The following is a 25,523-nucleotide window of genomic DNA, read 5'->3' as shown; positions in this document are numbered from 1 at the left end:
CTATCCTTTTTGCTAAAGCCACTTAGACATATGGACCAATCATACTATTTATTACAATTTACTATGCAGTTCCTAGTTCCTATTCATTTCCCATCCTGTGAAACAATTCCAGACCAGATGCTGTCATTCAGAATATGATTTCTTCCTTCAACAAAGTGTCGAGATTTCAGGTCAATTTGAAAGCCCTTTTTCTCTATTTTCTATCTGTTTCTTTGGAACTTTTCTCTCCAACTGTGAGAAAATTTTCCCTCCAATCAATGAGAGCAGGAATCATTTTGTGTACTCCCCAGTTCCCCAAAGACTCACTCTGGTCCTGCTCAGGCATTCCAAACAGTACTCAAGTACCTAGAGTTAGTCTGGATCTTAGTTTTAGCCAGGGTTATCCAGAGGGAAATATATACATTGAGAGAGAGAGAAGTGAGAGATGAGATTTATTAGGGGAAGTGACTCACTTAACTTATGATGGCAGGAAAGTCCCATGATAGGTTGTCAGCAAACTGGAGAATCAGGAAAGCCAATAGAATGATTTAATCCATGTTTGAAGGCCTCAAAACTGGGAAAGCTGATGATGTAACTCAGTACAAAGCCAAAGGTTTGAGAAACTGTTGGCCACTGGTGAGAATCCTGGAGTTTAAGAGCTGAAGACTCTGGAGTGTTTGAGGAACAGTTATGAGGTCATTGTGGTTGGATTTACAGTGGATGAAAAAGTAGCTCAATAAGAGATGAGAGGGAGGAGGGGCAAGCATGCACTGTCTTATATTTCATTGTTAGTTGGATTTTATTTTGAGTAAAATGGAAGTCATTACATTGCAAAAGTGTTAAGTGGTCTGACTCAACTTGGCTACTATTTGCAAATAGATTGAAAGGGTCAAATGCAGAGCATATTATTCCCCTATGGGAAAAGGAAACATAAATCAAAACTCCAGCTGGCTTAAAAGACTGTCCCATATGGCCCCAAAATACCTTTCCAGCTTCATCTCTTCCCAGTCCCTCTATGTGACCTTTACTACAGCCACATCATCTTCAGACTTCCCTGAAGGATCCTGGGCAAAGTGCTACTCCCTCCATGTGGATTTCCTTCTCCATCTTCTCAGAAAAAAACAATGTCTACATAGCTTTTCAAACCCAGCCCAGTAATCTGGACTGTTCTGCCGGAAGCCCTTTACAGCTCTCTTACGTATGGGGACTTTCTGTAGGATCGCCTGCATCGCTTTGGGCATGCTTCAACTCCTAAGCTGGCTCAGTGAATTAATTGTTATCATTTATTCAAGTGGCCACTTGTGCAGCCAGACTACGACCATGTAAGCAACCAGTCCCTGAGTGGGAGTCAGTGCTCAGCGTATATAAATGAATAAATAATTTTAAAAATATAATTAATGAGGTCAATGTACACTCTTCAACCATCATATTCCCTATCCCCATGACAGTGATGTGCTTAACTCCAACATGGCAATGGTACTCCAGGGTCCCATTTTTTTTCTTTCACCCACCTCCACTCCTAATGGCCTTGACTGGGGAGCCTCAGCCAATAAGCCTTTGCCAAAATGTTTTGCAAAAATATGAAAGACACAGATCTCACATGAAAGAACTGTTTGCATTACCAATACGTAATGTGCCTTTTCTTTTTTTTTTTTTTTTTTTTTTTGAGACGGAGTCTCGCTCTGTCACCCAGGCTGGAGTGCAGTGGCCGGATCTCAGCTCACTGCAAGCTCCGCCTCCCGGGTTCACGCCATTCTCCGGCCTCAGCCTCCCGAGTAGTTGGGACTACAGGCGCCCACCACCTCGCCCGGCTAGTTTTTTTTGTATTTCTTAATAGAGACGGGGTTTCACCGTGTTAGCCAGGATGGTCTCGATCTCCTGACCTCGTGATCCGCCCGTCTCGGCCTCCCAAAGTGCTGGGATTACAGGCTTGAGCCACCGCGCCCGGCCGATGTGCCTTTTCTTTAAGAAATCTGAACACCTCTGATAAGGTCTATATGTTTTTTGTCACTTGAGAGTCTTTTATTTGTTTATTTTAAATACGTTTCTGAGATGTCATAATTATTTCCCTCAAAGGAAGATAGCAACCTCCCACAAAGGGGGAAGAAAGAAAAATGAAAAAAAAAAAAAATCAAAATGCATTAGCTAATAGCTTATACAGGTCCTCTACCCTGGGCCATTAATTACAACCTGTGCAAATGTCCCTTTCTCTCTCTGTTTCAATCAAGTCATCTTTACTCCAAGCTACCTAATACAGTTTTTGTATAATTTTCTAAGTACCATGAGGTCATGAGACCATAGAGGAGCAGAAGTAAAATTATATGAAGAGTGGAGGGGGAAAAAAAAAGAAATAAAAGGTTATTTTGTTTGATGAAGGTCAGTCTAGCTGGGCCCCACACATTGATTTTCTTAGCTGCTACAGTTAAACAAGTCTCAAAAATAAATGTATTATAGGTAACGGTATGTTTGCAGCCATCCAGTTGAGCTTTAATTCCAGAATGTAATCAATATGCCTTTGTGTTTCCATAATAGAACCTGAGCAAAAAAAGCTGTGATTGGGGCATATGTGTTTGTATAGTTGCTGGTATTTCAGTCCAATGACTGCTTTGACAAATGATGTCTTGCTTTCAATCAATAACTCATAAGCCACAATTTACTTTTTCCTTACCTTAAACTATAGCCAAAAGAGGCACATGTTATTATAATTTCCACTTAAAACATGGGTAAGAGGGTAAGAGTGGATTGTGTGTATGTGCATATACATGTGCATGTCTATGGCTCAAAGGGCGAAACAAGCACCAAGAGCGGTGGATTCTGCTGTTAGAAACAGTTTGAAGGCTCATATAATTGGGGAGGAGATACTGCCAGAGAAATTTGGCAATATAAATTAATATTCTTTAGTACCTCACGTCCTTTGACTCAGAATCCCATTTTGTCTGAATGTGTCCAACGGAAATAATCCACTCCCTGGGATAAGGGAAGATTATATACAAAGATGTTTATTGTGGCATTATTTGTAATTGGAAAAATTAGAAGCAAGACAATTTTACAACAATAGTTAGGGTGAGTGTCCCTGGTTGGGTAGTGGACAGCCGGCACTAATGAAATGGGTAAATGTTAAGGGAAAAAGTGAAAGAGAAAATTGTAAACTTGGCATTATTAAAAATATGCGGAAAAATAGACATATTAAAATGTGGGAGAGAAATATGCTGAAACCTGTTTATTGATGATTTTAATATTTGAAGAATAGGAAATTTTGGGTTTTGTTCTCCATCACTATAAATTTTCCAAATGTATTATGAGTAGAATTTTTCTTAACGTAAAATTTTTTACTGAGTAACTTGGTATCTTAAATTAATGTACTGACATCAAAGGAAGACACAGAATAAAAGAATAATAAATTTACTTTCTAAACATTGAATAAGGACAATTTCCTGTGCCCCAAAATGTTATAAATAAAACTACAAGTCAAATGGCACACTGTAGGTGGGAAATGGATTAAATGTTAATTTTATTAATATTTGTTAATATTCTTAAAACCAAATATTCTTCACGTATAAAAAGCAGTAAAACAATAGACTTATCAGTAAAGGAATTAAACATAAGCTTTCCAAAATGTGAAATATATACATATATATACATATATTTACATATACATACATAAATAATATATTCAGAATATTTAAATTTTCAAATTTTAAATACATTTTCAAAATTATTAAAAAGTAAAAAAAAAAATAAAAACAGCTACTATGATTTTCCTAAAATAGTAGCAACTATATTTTTAATTACAATACTCAGGATTGAAAGAGTAGTGTATGTATGCTAGGGTCTGACGGATCTCACTGGCCAAAGTCCTCCTATCACGTGTTCTTCTGTGGTCAGGTGTTATGTTTCTTGAGGCCTAACAGGACACCAGTAGCTGTTTCTCGAATGGTGGATAACTCTGATGCAAATGGCATGGCCTTGCCTTGGAACCCTAGAGGTATCCATTATAATTCTTTTATTGTGGTTTGTTGTAAATGTTACACAACATCTTTTCTGACTACAGATACGTTTAGTCCTACCGTGTCTGCTGGGTCCTATGGCTCAAGTGACAGAGCTGCTTGTGCTGCAGTCTGGACCTGCTGCTAGAGCCTTTTCCTGCTCTGGGGCCCACTCAGAACTGGCAGACCTCCATGTCACGGGGGAAATGGGTGTGGCAGCATTGCCAAGTGTCGGAATGATGCCTCAAGAACCCAAAGAATCTTACAGGCACTGTGCTTCTTTCCTGATGCTGGGAGGGATAAGATGCAACAATTTGTTCTTTATTTCATAGTGGATGTTCCAGTGTTCCCAGCCCAGTATATCCCTAAAGTATTTACTGACATGGCAGGACCCCGAATCTTTGAGTTTATTGCCTACCATATGGAGTACATAAATCTCAGCAAGGCCTCCAACACACTTGTCATTTGTCACTCATCCAGTTCACTTAACATGATGTCATTGATACAGTGGAGCAATATCTTATTTTTCAGAATGTTAGTCTCTCCAGGAGCTTTCAGACTATATTATAGTACACATGGAGGAATTAACTTTGGGGGGTAAGGGCATATCTGTGTATTCTTTTCTATCACATGAACGTGTGATATAGTTCTGAGTCTCCTTCTTGTAAGAAATGGAAAAAAAAACCACACTCGTTTGCTTGGTCATCTGAGGCTAATCTGCTTTAGTGATTCTGGAGAAATTATCTTACAGAGGTGGTTAAATCTAATGCATCTTGTTGAGTATATTAATAAAGAAAAATAAAGAAGATAAAAGCTTGAAGAGTATTAATAATTGCCAAGTTGAAACAAAATGTAAAAGTAGGGAGCCTCTTTGGTGGCCTATTAATATATACCCATTTCATGCAGCCAAAAGGAAGATACAGCTGAGCATCAGGCCAAGGAATTAACTATAAGGATAAAAGAACTCCTGCCAAGATTACATTCTCAACCTCAGAAAGTCTGATAGCTAAAGATCAGGAACAGAGGGATATCCAGAGTGGAGATGTCTGAGACAATGCATTTAAGAACCTTAAAATCCAATATTCTCCTGAACCCTCGGGGCTTGCAGAAGTGATCCACTTCTTCCTATTTATGGCTAACACTCTCCACTTGCTTAAAGACAATGCAGAAGTCTTTGCCTTAGAAAGCAGCGTACACCTCTCTCAGGATTTATCCCTAACTCCTCACCTGGCCATCAGACTAATAATGCATAGATATCATGACTTGAGAAATGATGAACCTGCTAAGTAAATAAAGGGATTCATTGACTTTTACCGTTAAAGAAACATAGATATAGGCACTGATTTTCACACTCAGAATTATTACAGCATAATTTTATATGGTGAAAGAGATATAAATCTTGGTTTTTATATTAAATTCTAAATTGCTGAGCTAATAGTATATCTACTTCAATTTATAAGAAAAAGACACATACCACTCTAGGAAGTATCAACAGAATAATTTGAAGTTTTATGCGCTCTTTTTTAAGTTTCTTGTTATGAACTGTTATGGAATACACCCAGATTTTTATTTATGGCATTTCTATGCCATAAATAATTAGGTGTTGAATTTCTAAGGGAATTCAAGACAATGATGTTAAACTTTCAACAGACAATTGCAATTCTGGAATCCAATCATGTATTATTTTTCTCTCTAAATATAAAAAGGTTACAGTAAATCCTAAAACAATATAAGACAGGTGGGAAGGGAAATTAAGTCAGTATTCATAAAGAATCACATTTATTGTACCTTAAATTATTTTTCATTTTACCGTGATTGTTTTTCCTACAGCTGGGTGGCTCATATGTCCTTCATGTTTCTCAATAAATTCTGTCACTGAGCATAGCACGTTTAATATGAAAGAGCTTCTATTGATTTTTGTCGTTTGGGCCAGATTAGTGACTTGAAGTTCAGGGTACATTTTTTTTTTTTTTTTTGACAGAGTCTGTCTCTGTTGCCCAGGCTAGAGTGCAGTGGTGCTATCTCGGCTTACTGCAACCTCTACCTTCTGGGTTCAAGAATTCTCCTGCTTCAGCCTCCTGAGTAGTTTGGACTACAGGCATGCACCACCATGCCTGGCTAATTTTTGTATTTTTAGTAGAGGTGGGGTTTCCTCACGTTGGCCAAACTGGTCTCGAACTCCTGACCTCAAGTGAGTCACTTGTCTTGGCCTCCCAAAATATTAGGATTACAGGCATGAGCCACCATGCCCGGCTTCAGGGTACATTAAAAGTCATTCAATGGGCTGGGCACGGTGGCTCACACCTGTAATCCCAGCACTTTGGGAGGCCGAGGCGAGCAGATCACGAGGTCAGGAGCTTGAGACCATCCTGGTTAACACAGTGAAATGCTGTCTTTACTAAAAGTACAAAAAAAAAGCTGGGTGTGGTGAGTGGGCGCCTGTAGTTCCAGCTACTGCAGAGGCTGAGGCAGGAGCATGGTGTGAACCCGGGAGGCAGAGCTTGCAGAGAGCCGAGATTGCACCACTGCACTCCAGCCTGGGCAACAGAGCGAGACTACGTCTCAAAAAAAAAAAAAAAAAAAAGTCATTCAATGTACATTGTGGAGTGCAAGCTCGAAGACCTTCATTTATTATGCAAGATGTACTGAGGTCCTGCTCTATGCCAAGCAACGTGCTGGCCATTCCATAAGCTGGGTTCATTAAAGCAAGATCTCTGCTGTCGAGGGACTCACCTCTTGTAGGTAACATGTACTTTAATGCCTTGAAATGGATGCATGCAACAACAAACATACTTGATGGAAAAGATCCTCTATGAAGACTGACTCTTGGTGAGTAATGGTAATTTTTAGCTTCCCAAGTAAAATCAGTGGTCTGGTGTTAGAATTAGATTTCATCACAATTCATTATGACACTCTTACTGCAAGCAATTCCAAAAAATACTATTATATCTCAATGTAATTGATGTTACCCAGTGTATTAGTCTGTTCTCATACTGTTAAAAAGACATACCCCAAACAGGGTAATTTATAAAGGAAGGAGGTTTAATTGACTCCCAGTTCAGCATGGCTGGGAAGACCTACTGAGCCCTGCTATTTTTGTTATTGCCATGGATGTTTCCAGGATACAGCGCAGAGATGCAAAGCCCTGGAGGAGACTTGTGGCCTCTGTAAATTGAGGAGACAGAGTTCAGAATCTGGGGAGTCTTAGATAGCCAGTTTATATTATGGAATACAGAGAGGAGAAAGTTGCACACAGAGAAAGAGAGAACTTTGGACGATGGAACACAGTTCTGTTTGAGTTTTCAGCAGATGAGCATATGAATGTGATCAAATGACTTGAGGCTGAGGGGAAAAAAAGAGACCTGAAACGAGCAGAGAGCCAGAAACAATGCCTGTTGCCACCAGTGAGACCAGAGAAACCTTGTGATTCCTGGGACAATGTGTCTTGTTTTAAAGAAGGGCCTCTCACTAAAGGGTCTTGCATCAATGACGGGTAATAATTAATCCTCGACTGAGAACTGTTCAGGTAATACCTAACAAATTTTAAAACAACTGAAAAGGATCAAACTGTTTCCAAGTTACTATACAGTGTACAAAAATAACACTAAAACACATTCATACAAGCAAAAATATTCAGTGCCATGCAAGGTACAATTTACAATGTTTGGCATCTATTAAAATATTACCAGAAATAAAAACCGGTAGAAAGTTATGAACCATTATTAGAAGGAAAATAAATTAAAAATTGATTTTGATATGACTCCAGTGCAAATCAGAAATTAGCAGATAAGCACACAGAAATATTTATTTTAAATGTATTCTGTACCTTTTAAAAGATAAGTGGAGACATAGTAGATATAAAAAAACTCAGATTGAACTTCTAGAGATAAAACTTATAATGTGTAATTTAAAAATACATTGAATAAAATGATTGGCAGAATAAACATTGCTGATAAAACTCTTAGTGAACTTGAACACAGACCAGTAGAAGTTACCCAGGATAGAAATGGAAGGAAAAAGAGAAAACAAAAACAAAAACAACATCAACTGAATACAAGTGAGCTGTGGACAAATAAAGCAACCTAAAATACATATAATCTCAGTCCTAAAGAAGAAAAAAAAAAAATATATATATATATATATTTAAAATTGGTGAGCCATTCTAAAGTCGATAAAACTATTAAAGACCCAAGAAACTTAACGAACCCAACCACGTGCACACACCCAAACATACACACAAAACATTAAGAGCACTATTATATGTACACCATAATCGAATTGCCCAAAATCAATGACAAATAAAACTGTTAAACCAATCATTGAAAATAGACAAGTCACAGACAGGAAAAAGGATAAAGGTGGTATTATATTCCTTATTCAAAACAATGCAAACTAGAAGACAGTGGTCCTATATCTTTTATGATGATGATGATGATGGTGATGATGATGATGGTTGTTGCACCTACTTTAATAACAACTTCAAAAAAGAAACATCTATCCAATTCTAAATGTCTTTATAAACACAAAGGCTGAAGTCCTTGGTGGGTTTCTGAGGCAGCTCTGAGCATCCCGCAGGCGGCAGGACACCCTGGGACCACACCATGCCATTTTGCTTAAAGCTACAACAGTCCTAAGGGGAAAGAAAGAGCACGTCAAGCTTATCGACAAAGCTTCCAGTCAATAAGCAGGCGGTTTGCACGGTTGCAGGGAAGTGCGTTGATCCCCGTGTGGAAATCCTCCAGGGTGTGGGGAAGCTTCCGCATGTATAACGCCAGGCCTTGACAGAGCCCCACATCTACGTGGGAGCTGTAGGAAGCAAGGCAGGCATCAGCTGCTTCATGAGGATCTGACATGGTTCCTTTATAAAAGTGCATTCTCCAAAAAGCAAACTCCCCAATTGCCTTTGAAAGATGAATACAATACAGACTTAGAATACAGATAGTTGTCAACATTGTGTGAAAAAAAACTGTCAAGGTGACTTTCTCAAATTGATAAATTTTCCTAAAATGATTTTCTGGAAACCTTCTTGGGTTTGGAAAGATACTTCAAGTATTAACTGGATGAATTTTAGAAAAAGTGTGACTTTAGGTCAAACACACCTTTAGAAAAGAAGAGCGATTCACTCGGGAGCTGAAGGCGCAGTCTGATCTTAGTGAGCTCATCTCCTGGCTGCTTTTGAATGAGCTTTAAAAAAAATTGATTAGGCCGGGTGCGGTGGCTCACGTCTGTAATCCCAGCACTTTGGGAGGCCAAGGCAGGCGAATCACGAGGTCAGGAGTTCGAGATCAGCCTGGCCAACATAGTGAGACCCCGTCTCTACCAAAAATACAAAAAAATAGCTGGGCGTGGTGGCGGGCGCCTGTAATCCCAGCTACTTGGGAGGCTGGGGCAGGAGAATTGCTTGAACCCGGGAGGTGGAGGCTGCAGTGAGCCAAGATCGCGCACTCCAGCCTGGGCGACAGTGCGAGACTCGTCTAAAAAAAAAAAAAAAAAAAAAAAAAAAAATTTATTAAATTTTGAAATACAAAATTTGACACCAAGTGTAAATATATTTGCCACCGCAGGCATTCGAGATACTGGGTACCTCCCTGTATTCAGCAACCAACACAAGCAAATGGTGTGGTGGTCTTGGAGGTCTCCTCCTCATGGAGACGTATGTGGGACTGATGGCTTTCACTGACAAGAGGCTAAACAGAGCTATTCCACCACCAGGGACAAAATAGGCTTTTAGCCTCTAAGAAGGACAAGGGATGTGGGGGCCAGGGGCCTGTCAGTCTTCATGCAGCCCTGCTGCTGTCTGGAAGGATGGGAGTCTTTTACCTTTGGGATCTCAGCACAATTAGAATAGTAAAGTAAACTCTCTCTATATAATTGAATATTAGGCTCTGCTAATACAAGCTAGAGACAAAAGCAAACATAATCTAGATGCCATTGTGCTGCTGTAATTCATTTTCTGTAACTTCAGTTCTGGGGTTTTTCCTCGAGTGGATCTACTTGGCTTCTCATGGTTCTTCTCACCCCAACCACTCCAGGCTGCTAAGACACTGCAGCACACCCCTGGACCTATGTCTTTTGAATCCTGGTAAAAGAAAAGTTCGACCCAGAATTCTATACCCAGAGAAGATATCTTTACAAAATAAAGGTTAAAAGGCATTGTAGACAAACAATGGCTGAAAAAAGTTCACCACCAGGAGACCCACACTATATGAAACATTAAAGGAAGCTCTTTGTGAGGGAGAAAAAATGATACTAGATGGGAGCATGGATGCACATAAAGGAATAGAGAGCAAAGACAACATACCTGCACAGTTAAATGTATTGGATAGTTTTATTTTTATTTAAGTCACTTCCATGGTAATTGAGTGTTTACAAATACTAATCCGTAGTTTAGAGTTTCTACCACATGTAAAAATATACTGTATGACAGCAATGACACTAATATTGAGAAGAATAAGTACCAAATAGAATAGCATAGTATTAATGCTATGGTTATTTTATGTAAAGTAGAATATCTCTTGAATGTAGACAACAATAAGGTAAAGATGTAAAACTTAATAAATCAGTAAAATGACAAAACAAAATGTTACAGTCTATGCAAGCCAACATAGCTACAATGTAAGAATAAAGGATTTTGGAATAATTAAAAAGAAGGAAGGACAAAGTGAACAGACAGAAAATAGGATAAACTTAAATACTATAGTATACTATCCAAAGACTACAAGTTACTGTATTTAAAGCTAACATGATTAATTGTCACATTAAAAGTACATAGTGTTTATAACACAATTAATAAGCCAGTTTTCAGGTTGGATAAAAAAAGACAGCCCAACAAAATGATGCCTACAAATAAACACACTTTAAAAATAAAGGAAAAGATAAGTAAAAATAAATAAGAATAAAAGGATGAAAAATAATATGTCTGGCTAATACTGAACAAGAAACACTAAAGAAGCTAAGTTAATATGGGAAAGAGAATTTCAAAGCCAAGAATAATGCCAGGTTAAACAAGGCCATTTCATAATAATGAGGTCAATTCAAGAAGAGAATATATTCCTAAATATTTATATCCCTAATAACAAAGCTCTAATATATATAATACTAACTAATGAAATTAAAGGAGAAATAATTAACTCTATACTCAAAGTGGGAGATTTCACACCTGTCTCTCAATAATTGGTGAAATAAATATAAAATTAATAATTATATCAAAGATATAAAGAGCATGATCCATAAACTTGACTTGTAGAAAACACCTTAAATTAGAAAAAATTATACCCTGCTCATTGGTAGAAAGATTCTATATATATATTTTGAGACGGAGTCTCTGTCTCCCAGGCTGGAGAGCAGTGGCGTGATCTCGGCTCACTGCAAGCTCCGCCTCCCGGGTTCATGCCATTCTCCTGCCTCAGCCTCCCAAGTAGCTGGGACTACAGGTGCCTGCCACCATGCCCAGCTAATTTTTTTTTTTATTTTATTTTTAGTAGAGACGGGGTTTCACTGTGTTAGCCAGGATGGTCTCGATCTCGTGACCTTGTGATCCGCCTCCCTCAGCCTCCCAAAGTGCTGAGATTACAGATATGACCCATCATGCCTGGCCAGAAAGATTCAATATTCTTAAACTATGAGATCTCCCCTAATTGATCTGTAGTTTCAACACAATCATAATCAAAACCCCAACAGACTTTTTGTACAAATTGGTAAGATAATGCTAAAATATATATGGAAATGCAAAAGTCCCAAAATAATCAAAACAACTGGGAAAAAAAAAATGGCAAAGTTGTAAGTCTTTACTCTATTTCAAATGTTACTATAAAGTTATAGCAATGGAGACAATGTGATATCATCAACATGGTATTGTTTAGTAGAACAGATCAGAGAATCTATAAATAGAATTAAATATACATGAACTACAGGTTTTTTACAAAGGTGCAAAAGTAATTCAGTGGACAAAGTATAGTTTTTCAACAAAGAATCCTGGAATAGTTGTATACTCATATGTAAAAATGAACTTTAGTATGTATTTATAGGCCATACACAAAAATTAAATACAGTGTATCATATACCTACATGAAAACCTTCAGATACAAATCTTTTAGAAAAATATCATTGCAATTTTGGTTTAGGCAAACACTGCTTAACTTAAACATTGAAAGCATTATTCATAAACAATCAAATTGAAAAATTAGACATCATCAAAACAAAAAACTGCTATTTAAAACACAATGTTAAAAGAATAAAAAGGCAAGTCACAGACTAAGAGAAAATATTTGTTAACCATGTCTGTTAAAGTATTTGTATCAGAATAGATGAAGCATTATCAAAACTCAATTAAAAATCCACTAAGTAGACGACTAAAAATGGAGAATAGATTTTAGCATACTATTCTTCACCAAAAAGATACATGGTCAGCAAATCTACACATGAAAATATGCAAGTATGATCAGTCCTTAGGAAATTCAAATGAAATATGTAATGAAATACCACTACAAATGTATTAGAATGACAAAAATTAAGAAGACTAAGCATTTGTATGTAAATGCTCATAGCAAGCTTATGATAGCCCTTAACTGGAAACAACCCAAATGTTAATAAATAAGTGAGTGGGCAAACAGTATTCCTCAGAATTAAAATGATTGGAAATTATTCAGTAATACAAAGGTGTGATTTACTGATCCACACTACAACATGGATGAATCTCAAAATAATTTGAAATAATGGAAGCCACACAAAGAAAAATATCACACCCTATGGTTCAAGTTATATAATTCCAAGAAAATATGAAAGAATCTACAGTGACAGAAGGCAGAGCAGTGGCTCCCTGGGCAAGTGTGGAGGTGTAGCCAAAGGGATTAGTGAGAGGGATTGCATAGTACATAATGAAACTTTGGCGGCTGATTAATATCTTTATTACCTTGATTGTGTTCAAGGTTTCTCGGATGTTTAAATATGCCAAAACATATCAAATTATACATTTCAGATATGTACAATTTTTTGTATATTAATTTACTGGAATAACCATGTTAAAAATAAAAGGAAAAAGTAGTAAAGAACCAGTATAAGTTTTAGAATGGGTGAATAGAGAGGTTTCTGAAGGGTTCCTCTGGGTTCTTTCTTTTATTTAATTATGTAATAATGTACAATAAAAAACTTTACAACAAAATATGAATTATTGTATTAAAAATGTGAAACCTGGCTATATATAAAAAATGAAATTGAAAATTAACAAAACAAATGAAACTTAAAATACACCAAAATAAATTACAGATAGAGTACAGGTAATATGTTATAATAAAATATAGCAAATGAATAAAGATTCCATGAGGTAACAATTGCTTTCTAAGATTAAAAGCAAACAATGGAAAATAATCAATATTTTAACAGAGAATAATTAAAAATATTTGCATGTCATAATCATCATAATCAAAACTATAAGCCAAATAATGTTGAAATACTAGGAACAATTATTCACAAAACTAATATATTTTATATAGAAATAGCAATACAGGTAGGTTTATAAGAAATACAATAACATAAATTTAAAAATGAGTAAATTAGATCAGTGGTTTTGTTTCAGAAAAGTAACAAAATTAAATGGTTAATTAACTCAAAATGTTCAGCCTTAGCACTAATAAAGGAAATAAAAATTGGGAATTTTATTCTTTAAAAAATAGTATTCAACAATCAATTGATCAAATGTTAACAATAGTGATACTCAATGATAAAAATATGAGAGATGGCAACTCATACAATTAGCAATGGAAATACAAACTGATGCATCCTGTCTGAAAAACAATTTGTCGGCCGGGCGCGGTGGCTCACGTCCGTAATCCCAGCACTTTGAGAGGCTGAGGCGGGTGGATCACGAGGTCAGGAGTTCGAGACCATCCTGGCTATCATGGTGAAACCCCGTCTCTACTAAAATTACAAAAAAAAATTAGCCGGGCGTGGTGGCGTGCGCCTGTAGTCCCAGCTACTTGGGAAGCTGAGGCACGAGAATGGCGTGAACCCGGGAGGCGGAGCAGAGCTTGCAGTGAGCTGAGATTGTGCAGTGGCCTGGGTGACAGAGCAAGACTCTGTCTCAAAAAAAAAAAAAAAAAAAAACAATTTGTCAATCTGTATAAAAAGTCCCAAGTTTTTTTCAAATCAATGCCAAAGTGCTCATCTCAAATTTAGATACATATTAATGCAAGTATCTTCTTATTTTTTATAATAGCAATTTTTTTTTTTTTTCTTTTGGAGATGGAGTTTTTCTCGTTGCCTAGGCTGTAGTGCAATGATGCAATTTCGGCTCACTGCAACCTCTGCCTGCTGGGTTCAGGCAATTTCTCCTGCCTTAACCTCCCAAGTAGCTGGGATGACAGGAGCCTGACACCACGCCTGGCTAATTTTTTGAATTTTTAATAGAGATGGGGTTTCACCATGTTGGCCAGGCTGGTCTCAAATTCTGACCTCAGGTGGTCCACCAGCCTTGGCCTCCCAAAGTGCTGGAATTATAGATATGAGCCACTGCACCCACCTGCAAAATTTTTAAAACAATATGAATGTCCAAATATAGGTATAATATATGGCAAATATCTTAATATTTTTGAAGAATATGAAATAATATGAGAAATGCCTATGGTTATGTTCCATAGAATAAAATGAATAAATGTAAATGTATTAATTGCTTGTAGTATGAAATGTATATATTTAAGAAATAAAGGATAACATGGTGGAATAAAAGTGTTAATTAGGCATACTGATTTGCATATTATCTATTATATAGATAAATTTATTAATGTATAACAAAGGGGACTGGAAGAATGAATGACAAACTTACATAATTCCCTAAAATGAAGGAAAGGTATTGATCATTGGGAAGAATGGGAGAGGTTATTTACAAGATGGACTTTGATATTTTACAATGTGTAAGTCTGTAAAGTTTAGCTTTTTAACAATATGAATGCATTTGAACATTACCTCCATAATACGCAAACACTTCTGTATATGCTGGACTGCCACATTAGTTTGTGCAACCTTGACCTATTTCTTAGCTCCAAATTTATTTATAGTTCATGAAGAGATACGAGTAATCACTGTACAATATATACGTTCAATACTTTACAGAGAAATTGTCATTATGCACACACACACTGTGTAGACACACATACACTTGCAGAATAGTCTAGGAACAAACCCATTAGAATAAATTTATTTTGCAAGTAACCTAACATGGTACATTTTGCATATTGTTTACTATATCAGTATGTTTCCCTTTATTTACACTGTCTGGGAACTCCCTGGGCTTTTCATGTCAAAATAAATAAATAAATAAAAGGCTACTGAGCACTTCACTGTTAATGGAAAGGGGTAAAATGACAAGGAGCCTCAATAATTTTGCACTTTAGTTGGACTCAGAGATAATGAAGGAATGCTTAAAAGCAAGTTCTCTTTGGACAGTATCGAGAATATCTTGTTTGAGTTTTTGTTGTTAAGGAGACATAGTATTACTGATAAAAATCAAAACAAAGCCATTGAGGACTAATTGGTACGAAATATTTGGCATGGGAATTTTACCTAGTTTAAAATTTCAATGGAGATTTTGGAAAATCTTTTTATTGCTACTATTAGTAAGCCTCCAATCATTCCATTAACATTTATTGAGGGTTGGCACTTGAGCTGTTGCAATTACACCTGCTCTTAGAAAATTTTACTTTTTCAAAACATTTATGGCTCTGCATTGTATAAATAAGCTCCAAGTACTTAAAGAAAGAACACAAAACCAGATATTCTCTAAGTAAAGGGTTATTATTGCCATGTAATAATGTATAACATGTTTCATATTAACATCGGTGATTTTCTTCCTTAACATTTATTTACTCTGTGCCCTTGAGGTTTTATCCTCTCAAAAAAATTCAGTGCCGGAGAATCACATTACCATTCACTTGTCAGTCTTGAGCCTGGGGCCTCTGAAAGTAGGCAGATCTTGTTGGAGGCTGGGAGCCCAGTGGGACCTGGTAGGAGGAAACTGAGAGTCACTAACTTTGAAGTGCCCTAAGGCTCCTCAGGGATGACTCTGCTATGGGACACAAAGCTACCTAGCCACCAGGAAAAGGCCAAGGGACATATGGGGCCAGTCCCGGTGCTTAGCTTAACCTAGATTCTGTGCCTACTGGGTATACTAAGGGACTTGGTGGGGAGATCATGATTATCTTGGTAATAATCCACCCCCCCTTAATGATACGTATGTGAGAAATAAACTCCGTCAAAGCCCAAAAGTACTACAGAGTTGCTAAGTGTGTGACTTTGGGCAGGATGCTCAGCCCTCCGAGAACCTGCCAAAGGAAGCTAATGATACCTGCCCTACCCTCTTCTCTGATGTGCAGCAGTGCTCTAACTCATTAATTAAGCAGATATGAATTACGACTTAGTATGTTCCTGGATTCTGTGAAAGGCAGGAGGTCACAAACATGAATAAAACATATCCCCACTCAACAGTGGCTCACAGTCCATCAGGGAGACAAATAGGTAAGTAACTCATAGTGCCAGAGCATGGGGGTGCCGTGATGAAACCACAGGCAAATGTGATGGGAGGCTTAAATGAGGAAGTAATGTGGTTGTGACAGGGAGGAGTATGTGCAAAGGCTTTACAGAAAGGGTGATTTTTTAGAGTCATTGTGAGAAATGAGTAGGCGTTTGCCATTGAGAAGCGTTGAAGGACGTTGCACAAAGTGAAGAACATCAGAAAAGATGAAGCGATGTAAAGATGAGAGGCACTTGGAGAAAATGTACTTCTCTTGATCTTTTTACAGGTTCCTTGTTATTTGCAAAGTGGTTTACATGTTCAAGGTGATATCATTATCAACACAACATTGAAATTATTAGAGAGCAGAATTCATCTCTGTACCTTTCTGTACCTTCGATGCAACTACTGCTCTGGTCTTCCTGGCTTCTCTTTCCATGTTATTTCACTAAATTTTCTTCTTATCAAAGTTAACATATGCACCTAGTTTTAAAAAGTCAAGTAGCACCATAAGTCTTAAAACACCCTACTCCCAACTCTCATTCTCCAAAGGTGACTACTTCTAATTATTATAGCTATTCTTTCGGGTATTTCTAAGTAATGTATCTATACTGTTTGTTTTCACTGTGATACATTATATCTATTAACTTCTCAATAGGAAAAATACAGCTTTAGCCCTGTTTCCACATCACTCACCATTTACATTTGCTAACCGTATGCATCCAAGATAAATTTTTGTATCTTAAATGTGACAATTATTGCTTAAGTAATTGTAAATAATCACTTACACTCTTATTTCTTGAATCTGGGAGGCAGAGGTTAAAGTGAGCAGAGATCCCACCATTGCACTCCAGCCTGGGCAACAGCAGCGAAACTCCACTTAAAAAAAAAAAAAAAAAAAAAAAAAAAAAAAAAAAAAAAAAAAAAAATTGCTATCATAAAAACTAAGAAGATACTTGCATTAACATGTATCTCATTCTCCAAAGGTGACTACTTCTAATTGCTATAGCTATTCTTTCTGGTATTTCTAAATAATGTATCTATACTGTCTGTTTTCACTTTGATACATTATATCTATTAACTTCTCAATAGGAAAAATACAACTTTAGCCCTGTTTCTTCATCACTCACCATTTACATTTGCTAATCCGATGCGTCCAAGATAAATTTTGTATCTCATATGTGACAATTATTGCTTAAGTAATTATTTATACATACAAATTATGGCTAAATATATATTTTTCAATACTAAGCCTTGTGTGCTGCTGTGTATCATGATGAATCATTTCCTTGTTGTGTGATGCTACTTATTTTCTCATTTTCAAATTTTCTTGATTATTTTGGCTTAGTTTGGCTTAGTTTTTTATGTATTTATCCTTAATTATTCCCAACACAAATATTTAACAAAAGTGTGAAACTCCTTTCAATAGGGAAAAACATGTAAGGTAAACATTCAGTCTTTTTCTTCATCTTTTTTTTTAGTGTGGGAAGACACAAATCTTCCTATTTTGATTTGTACTGATTACTCATTACACCTTCTTTTTTTTTTTTTTTTTTTTTTTTTTTTTTTGAGACGGAGTCTCACGCTGTTGCCCAGGCTGGAGTGCAGTGGCGCGATCTCGGCTCACTGCAAGCTCCGCCTCCCGGGTTCCCGCCATTCTCCTGCCTCAGCCTCCTGAGTAGCTGGGACTACAGGCGCCCGCCACCGCGCCCGGCTAATTTTTTTTTGTATTTTTAGTAGAGACGGGGTTTCACTGTGGTCTCGATCTCCTGACCTTGTGATCCGCCCACCTCGGCCTCCCAAAGTGCTGGGATTACAGGCTTGAGCCACCGCGCCCGGCCTCATTACACCTTCTTAACCCCTGTTTTAATAAAAATGTACTTCAGTATTTTCTTTTTTTATAATTTATTTTAAGTTCAGGTGTACACGGGCAGGTTTTCTATATAGGTAAACTTGTGTCATGAGGTTTGTCATACAGATTATTTCATCACCCAGGTATTAAACCTAGTACTCATTAATTATTTTTCTTGATCCTCTCTCTCCTCCCAGTCTGCACCCTCCAATAGGTCCCAGTGTCTGTAATTCTTTTCTATGTGTCTATGTGTTCTCATCATTTATAAGTTCCCATGTGTAAGTGAGAATATGTGGTATTTGCTTTTCTGTCTCTGCATCAGTGTGCTAAAAATAATGGCCTCCATGTCTATCCATGTTCCTGCAAAGAACAGGATCTCATTCTTATTCATATCTGTATAGTGTTTGAAGGTGTGTATGTACCACATTTTCTTTATCCAGTTTATTATTGATGGGCATTTAGGTTGATTTCATTTATTTTGCTATTGTCAATACTGCTTCAATGAACATATATGTGCATGTGTCTTTATAACAGAAGAATTTATATTCCTTTGGGTACATACCAAGTACCCATTTGTTTAAGTTCCTTAAGCAAATGCTGGATGTTAGACCTTTGTCAGGTGCATAGTTTGCAAAAATTTTCTTATTCTGTAGGTTGTCTGTTCACTCTGTTAATAGTTCATTTTGCTATGCAGAAGCTCTTTAGTTTAATTAAATCTCATTAGTCAATTATTGCTTTTGTTAAAATTGCTTTTTGTGATTTTGTCATGGAATATTTTCCTGTTCCTATGTTCACAATGGTATTGCCTAGGTTGTCTTTCAAAAATTTTGCAATTTTGGGTTTTACATGTAAATCTTTAATCCATCTTGAGATAATTTTTTGTATGATATAGGAAAGGGGTCCAGTTTCGATCTTCTGCATATGACTAGCCAGTTATCCCGGCACCATTTATTGAATAGGGAATCCATTCCCCATTGTTTTGTTTTATTGTTTGTTTTTTTTTGTTTTTTTTTGTTTTTTTTGTTTTTTTTTGGTCAGGTTTGTTGAAGATCAGATGATTGTAAGTGTGCAGTCTTATTTCTGGGTTCTCTATTCGTTCCATTTGTCTACGTGTCTATTTTTGTACTAGTACCATGCTGTTTTGTTACCGTAGCCCTGTGGTATAGTTTGAAGTGAGGTAACATGATGCCACTAGCTTTGTTCTTTCTGTTTAGGGTTGCCTTGGGTATTCAGGCTCTTTTTTGGTTCTATAGGAATTTTAAAATAGTTGTTTCTAGTTCTGTGAAAAATGTCAATGGTAGTTTAGTAGGAATAGGATTCAATCTATAAATTGCTTTGGGCAGTATGGCCATTTTAAGGATGTTGATTTTTCCTATCCATAAGCATGGAAAGCTTTTTCATTTGTTTGTGTCGTATCTGATATCTTTGAGCCACGTTTTGTAGTAGTTCTCCTTGTAGAGATCTTTCACCTCCCTAGTTAGCTGTATTTCTAGGTGTTTTACTCTTTTTTGGTAATTGCAAATGGGATTGTGTTCCTGATTTGGCTCTTGGCTTGACTATTGTTGGTATATAGAAATGTTAGCTTTTTTTGCAAATTGAGACTTTGCAAAAGATGCTAATCAGCTTAAGGTGCTTTTTGGCTGAGACTATGGAGTTTCCTGATATTGGATTACGTCCTCTGCAAACAGGGTTGCTTTGACTTCCTCTATTTATCTTTGGATGCCCTTTGTTTCTTTCTCTTGCCTTATTTCCCTAGACAAGACTTCAAGTAATATATTGAATAGAAGTGGTGAGAGAGGGCATTCTTGTCTTCTGCCAGTTTGCAAGGGGAATGCTTCCAGCTTTTTCTCATTCAGTATGATGTTGGCTGTGGGTTTGTCAGAGACAGCTCTTATTATTTTGAGGCATGTTCCTTCAATACCTAGTTTATTGAGAGATTTTAGCCTGAAGTGGTGTTGAATTTTATTGAAAGCCTCCTCTATATCTAATGAGATAATTACGTGTTTTCTTGTCTTAAGATCTGTTTACATGATGAATCACATTTACTGATTTGTGTGCATTGTACCAACCTTGCATCCTAGTGATGAAGCCCACTTGATCATGTTGGATAAGCTTTTTGATGTGCTACTGGATCTGGTTCTCCAGTATTTTGTTGCATAAATGTTCAACAAGGATATTGGCCTGAAGTTTTCTTTTCTATTATTGTTGTGTCTCTGCTAGGTTTTGGTATCAGGATGATGTTGGCCTCATAGGATAAGTTAGAAAGGAGTCCCTCCTCTCAATTTTTTGGAATAGTTTAAGCAGAAAGCAGAAATGGTACCAGCACTTTGTACATCTGGTAGAATTCAACTGTGAATCCGTATGATCCTGGGCTTTCTTTTGCTTGGTAGGCTATTCATTACTGACTCAATTTCAGAGATCGTTACTGGTCTGTTCAGGGATTCAATTTCTTCCCAGTTACATCTTGAGAGGGTGATGGATCCAGGAATTTATTCATTTTTTTCTAGATTTTCTAGTTTATGTGCATAGAGGTATTCATAATATTTGTCAATGATTGCTTGTACGTCTGTGGGGTTAATGGTAGTATCCCCCTTGTTGTGCCTGATTGTGTTTATTTGACTCTTCTCTTTTTTCTTTTTTATTAATCTAGCTAATGGTCTATTTTATTAATTTTTTTCACAAACTGGCTCCTGGATTCATCGATCTTTAAATGGTTTTTGTGGTTTAATCTCCTTAACTTCAGCTCTTTTGGTTATTTCTTGTCTTCTACTAGCTTGCTATTTGTTTGCTTTTGGTTCTCTAGTTCTTTTAGTAATAATGTTAGGTTTTTAATCTGATATTTGTGTGTGTGTGTGTGTGTGTGTGTGTGTGTGTGATGTGGGCATTTAGTGCTACAAATTTCCCTCTTACCATTGTATTACCTGTGTCCCAGAGATTCTGGTATGCTGTATCTTTGTTCTCATTAACTTCAAAGAACTTCTTAATTTCTGCCTTAATTTCATTAATCACCCAAAAGTCATTCAGGGGCAGGTTATTCAATTCTCATGTAATTGTATGGTTTTGAGTTAATCTCTTAGTCTTGATTTCTAATATGATTGTGCTGTAGTCCAAAATCATTTGTTATAATTTCAGTTCTTTTGCATTTGCTGAAGAGTGTTTTATTTCCAATTATGTGATTTATTTTAGAGTATGTGCCATGTGGCACTGAGAAGAATGTATATTTTGGGGTTTTTTGTTAGGGGGCAGCAGTGGTGATTTCTGTAGATGTCTATCAGGTCCATTTGATCCAGTGTGGAGTTTGGGTCCTGAATATCTTTTTAAGTTTCTGTCACAGTGATTTGTCTAATATTGTCAGAGGGATGTTAAAGTCTCCTACTATCATTGTGTTGGAGTCTAAGTTTCTTTGAAGGTCTCTAAGAACTTGCTTTATGAATCCAGGTCCTCCTGTGTTAGGTGCATATATGTTTAGGATAGTTAGATCTTCTTGTTGAATTGAACATGTTACCATTATGTAATGCCCTTCTTTGTCTTTTATGGTTTTCATTGATTTAGAGCCTGTTTTATCTGGGACTACTATAGCAACTCCTGCTTTTTTTCTATTTCCGATTTGCTTGGTAGATTTTTCTTCATCCTTATATTTTGAGCCTATGTGCATCATTGCATGTAAGATGGGTCTCTTGAAGACGGCATACAAATTGGTCTTGGTTCTTTACCCAGCTTGCCACTGTGTCTTTTAATTGAAGCATTTAGCCCATTTACATTCAAGGTTAGTATTATTATATGTGGATTCGATCCTGCCATCATGATGTTGACTGGTTATTTTGTAGATATTTTATTTGGTTGCTTTATAGCATCACTGGTCTCTGTACTGCAGAGTGTTTTTGTAGTGGCTGGTAAAAATCTTTGCTTTCCGTATTTAGTGCTTCCTTCAGGATATCTTGTAAGGTAGATCTGGTGGTAACACATTCCCTCAGCATTTGCTTTTCTGAAAAGGATCTTATTTCTCCTTCTCTTATAAAGCTTAGTTTGGCCAAATAGGGAATTCTGGGTTGAAATTTTTTTTCTTTGAGAATGTTGAGGCCAGATGCAGTGGCTCATACCTGTGATCCCAGAACTTTGCAAGGCCAAGGCAGGCAGATCACGAGGTCAGGAGATCGAGACATCCTGTCTAACATGATGAAACCTCTTCTCTACTAAAAATACAAAAAATTAGCCAGGTTTGGTGGCACATGCCTGTAGTCCCAGCTACTTAGGAGGCTGAGGCAGGAGAATGGCATGAACCCGGGAGGCAGAGCTTGCAGTGAGCCAAGATCGTGCCACTGCACCACTGCACCCCAGCCTGGATGACAGAGTGAGATTCCATCAAAAAAAAAAAAAAAAGAATTTTGAATATTGGCCCCCAATCTTTTCTGCCATGCCATATGGAGTTTCTTCTGACAGGTTCATTTTTAGTCTGTTGCATTTCCCTGTGTAGGTGACCTGACCTATCTCTCTAGCTACCTTTAACAATTTTTTTTTTTTTTTTTTTTTTTTTGATCTTGGAAAATCTGATAACTCTGGGTCTTGGGGATGATTTTCTTGTGAAGTATCTTACTAGGTTTTCTGCATTTTCTGAGTTTGACTGTTGGCCTCTCTAGGCAAGTTCAGGAAGTTCTCATGGATGATATTCTGAAATATGTTTTCCAAGTTGGTTCCATTCTTCCCATCTCTTTCAGTGACACAAATAAGTTGTAGATTTGGTCTCTTTACATAATCAAACATTTCTTGGAACTTTTGTTCATTTTTTTCATTGTTTTTTTCTCTATTATTGTCTGTCTTATTTCAGGAAGTCAGTCTTTAAGTTCTGAAATTCTTTTTCTGTTTGTCTATTCTATTCTACTAATACTTGTGACTGCATTATTACATTCTATTAGCGTGTTTTTCAGCTCTGTCAGATCAGTTATATTATTTTCTATACTGGTTATTTTGTCTTTCAGCTCTTATATTGTTTTATCATGATTATTAGCTTCCTTAGATTGGATTTCAACATAGTCCTGTAGCTCAATGATCCTTTTCTCATCCATATTCTGAATTCCATTTCTGTCATTTTAGCATCTCAGGCCTGTTCAGAACCCTTGCTGAATAGGTAAAATGATCATTTGGAGGAAAGAAGGCACACTGTTTTTTTTGAGTTTTCAGGTTTCTTGCACTGATCCTTTCTCATCTTCGTGGGCTTATCTGCCTTCAGTCTTTAACATTGTTGATCTTTGTTTGTTTCTTTTTTTCTTTTATCCGATTTGATGACCTGAGGTTTTGATTTTGATGTACAGTAGATTCAGCTAAATGGCTTCATTTCTGGAAGATTTTACAGGGCAAACACAAAGCTCCCAACTCCTGGACTGCATGCTTTAACTTTAGGGGACTTGTATTTGGCCCCAATTTTGTTCTCTGTGTGCTCAAAGCTAAGCATCCACTGCACTGGGATGGCCAAGGTGTAGCAGCTGTGACAGAGTGCTGGTGGGGCCTGGACGCCTGCCTCCCTGGGGGCATTCACCATGGTGGTGGAGGCAATGCAGCTTTGCACAGAACAGGGGCCTAGCTGCTGGGGACTGTCTGCACAGTCATGCTGGAGGTAGTGTTGGCTTGGAGTGGGGAACTTGTGGGCACAGGACTGTATGCCTTCTGTGTGTCCCACAAGCAGGAGTGATTGCTCATGGTAGGGGAGGATCTGCTATTCTCTGTACAGTGATAGGACAAGGGCTGGGCACTGGTACAGGCAGGGCTGGCTGGCTCTGTGCCTGCCAAGGCTCTGTTTGAAATGGTGGTTGGCAGGTGGAGAGAAGGCAGACTGCACTCCTGCATGCTGGTGGGGCAAGAAAGGCAAAACTCACCCGTGCAGACACACATCAGCAAGAGTGAGTTGGGTAGTTTCTGTGGGCCTGGGGGAAGCTGCAATATAGTTAGTGAGTAGGTGGGCTGGTGTGTGCCCATAGGGCCCACATGGTCCTGGTCAGGCACAATCCACTAGCACAGAAGCTATGGTGCCAGTCCCTAGGGCACTCAAGACTGCTCTGCAAACAGGTGTGGCCAGGCTGGGGCCCCAGGAGAGGCCTGCAGACCTGAGGTCTGCTCAGGTCAACCCTGTCTGATGGGCAAGACTGCCCTGCAGAGATCAGGTCTGACAGTTGCCCTAAGGATAAGATCTCCAATGGGAGTGAGTGAAACCTAAGAGGATGGCTATTCCTCGGCATGCTCTCTGCTACAGACACTCCCACACCAAACCCTCTGGAGTCCAGATCTTCTGGCTTGCTGCCCCTACCACTTCTCTAAGCAGCTCTCTCTGCCAATTTGGGTGTTCATGGTGGTCAAGGGGCTTCCTCCTGTTGGGTTCTGGAGGCCTGTGGTGAGAGTCAGTTATTCCTCATTTGTTCAACTCTACTGTTCTCCCAGAGCCAGGAATGAGTCCCAGTGTGCAGTAGGCCCATACAGGGTTCCCAGATTTCTTTGCCTTCAGTCCAGATTCTGTGTCCTCTCTCCAACCACTCTCAGTATTTTCCTTCTAAAGATCTGTTAGGAGCATGCCAGTTGTCTCAGCACCTCGGTAGGATCTGTTCCACCTGGCTGCATCAGTTGGCCATCTTGTCCTTCCCTATTTCAGCATTTTTCTTATATCAAATGCTTCATTTACTGGATCCTATAACTTCTTATTTCTTGGTTGACTCCTGTGATGGTTAATTTTAGTTGCCAACCTAACTGGATTAAAGAATACCTGGAGAATATGTAAAGCGTTAATTCTGGCTGTATCTGTGAGGTTGTTTTCAGAGGAGTTTGGTGTATGAATCGTGGACTGAGCAAGGAAGATTTGCCCTCATTGTGTCTGAGCATTATCTAATCAACTGGGTTCTGGGATGAAACAAAAAAAGCAAAGAAATAAAAGATGTTTTTCTCTCTCTCTCTTCTGAAGCTAGAACACTCTTTTCCTATCCTTAGTCAATGGAACTTCAGGCTTTCTCACCTTTAGATTTAAAAACTTACACCAATGGTCCCTTGGGTTCTCAGGCTTGTGGTCTGAGAATTATACCATTGGTTTCTATGGTTCAGGGGCTTTTGGACTTGAAGTGAGTCACTACTGGCTTGGACTGGGACACTACCAGCATCCCAGGTTCTCAGGCTTGTAGGCAGCCTTTTATGGGACTTCTCAGGGTTCATAACTAAATAAATTAAT

Source organism: Macaca mulatta, chromosome 5 (genome assembly GCF_049350105.2).
Source record: "Macaca mulatta isolate MMU2019108-1 chromosome 5, T2T-MMU8v2.0, whole genome shotgun sequence".
In the NCBI taxonomy this organism is placed as follows: domain Eukaryota; kingdom Metazoa; phylum Chordata; class Mammalia; order Primates; family Cercopithecidae; genus Macaca; species Macaca mulatta.
Note: the sequence above shows the minus strand (reverse complement) of the source record.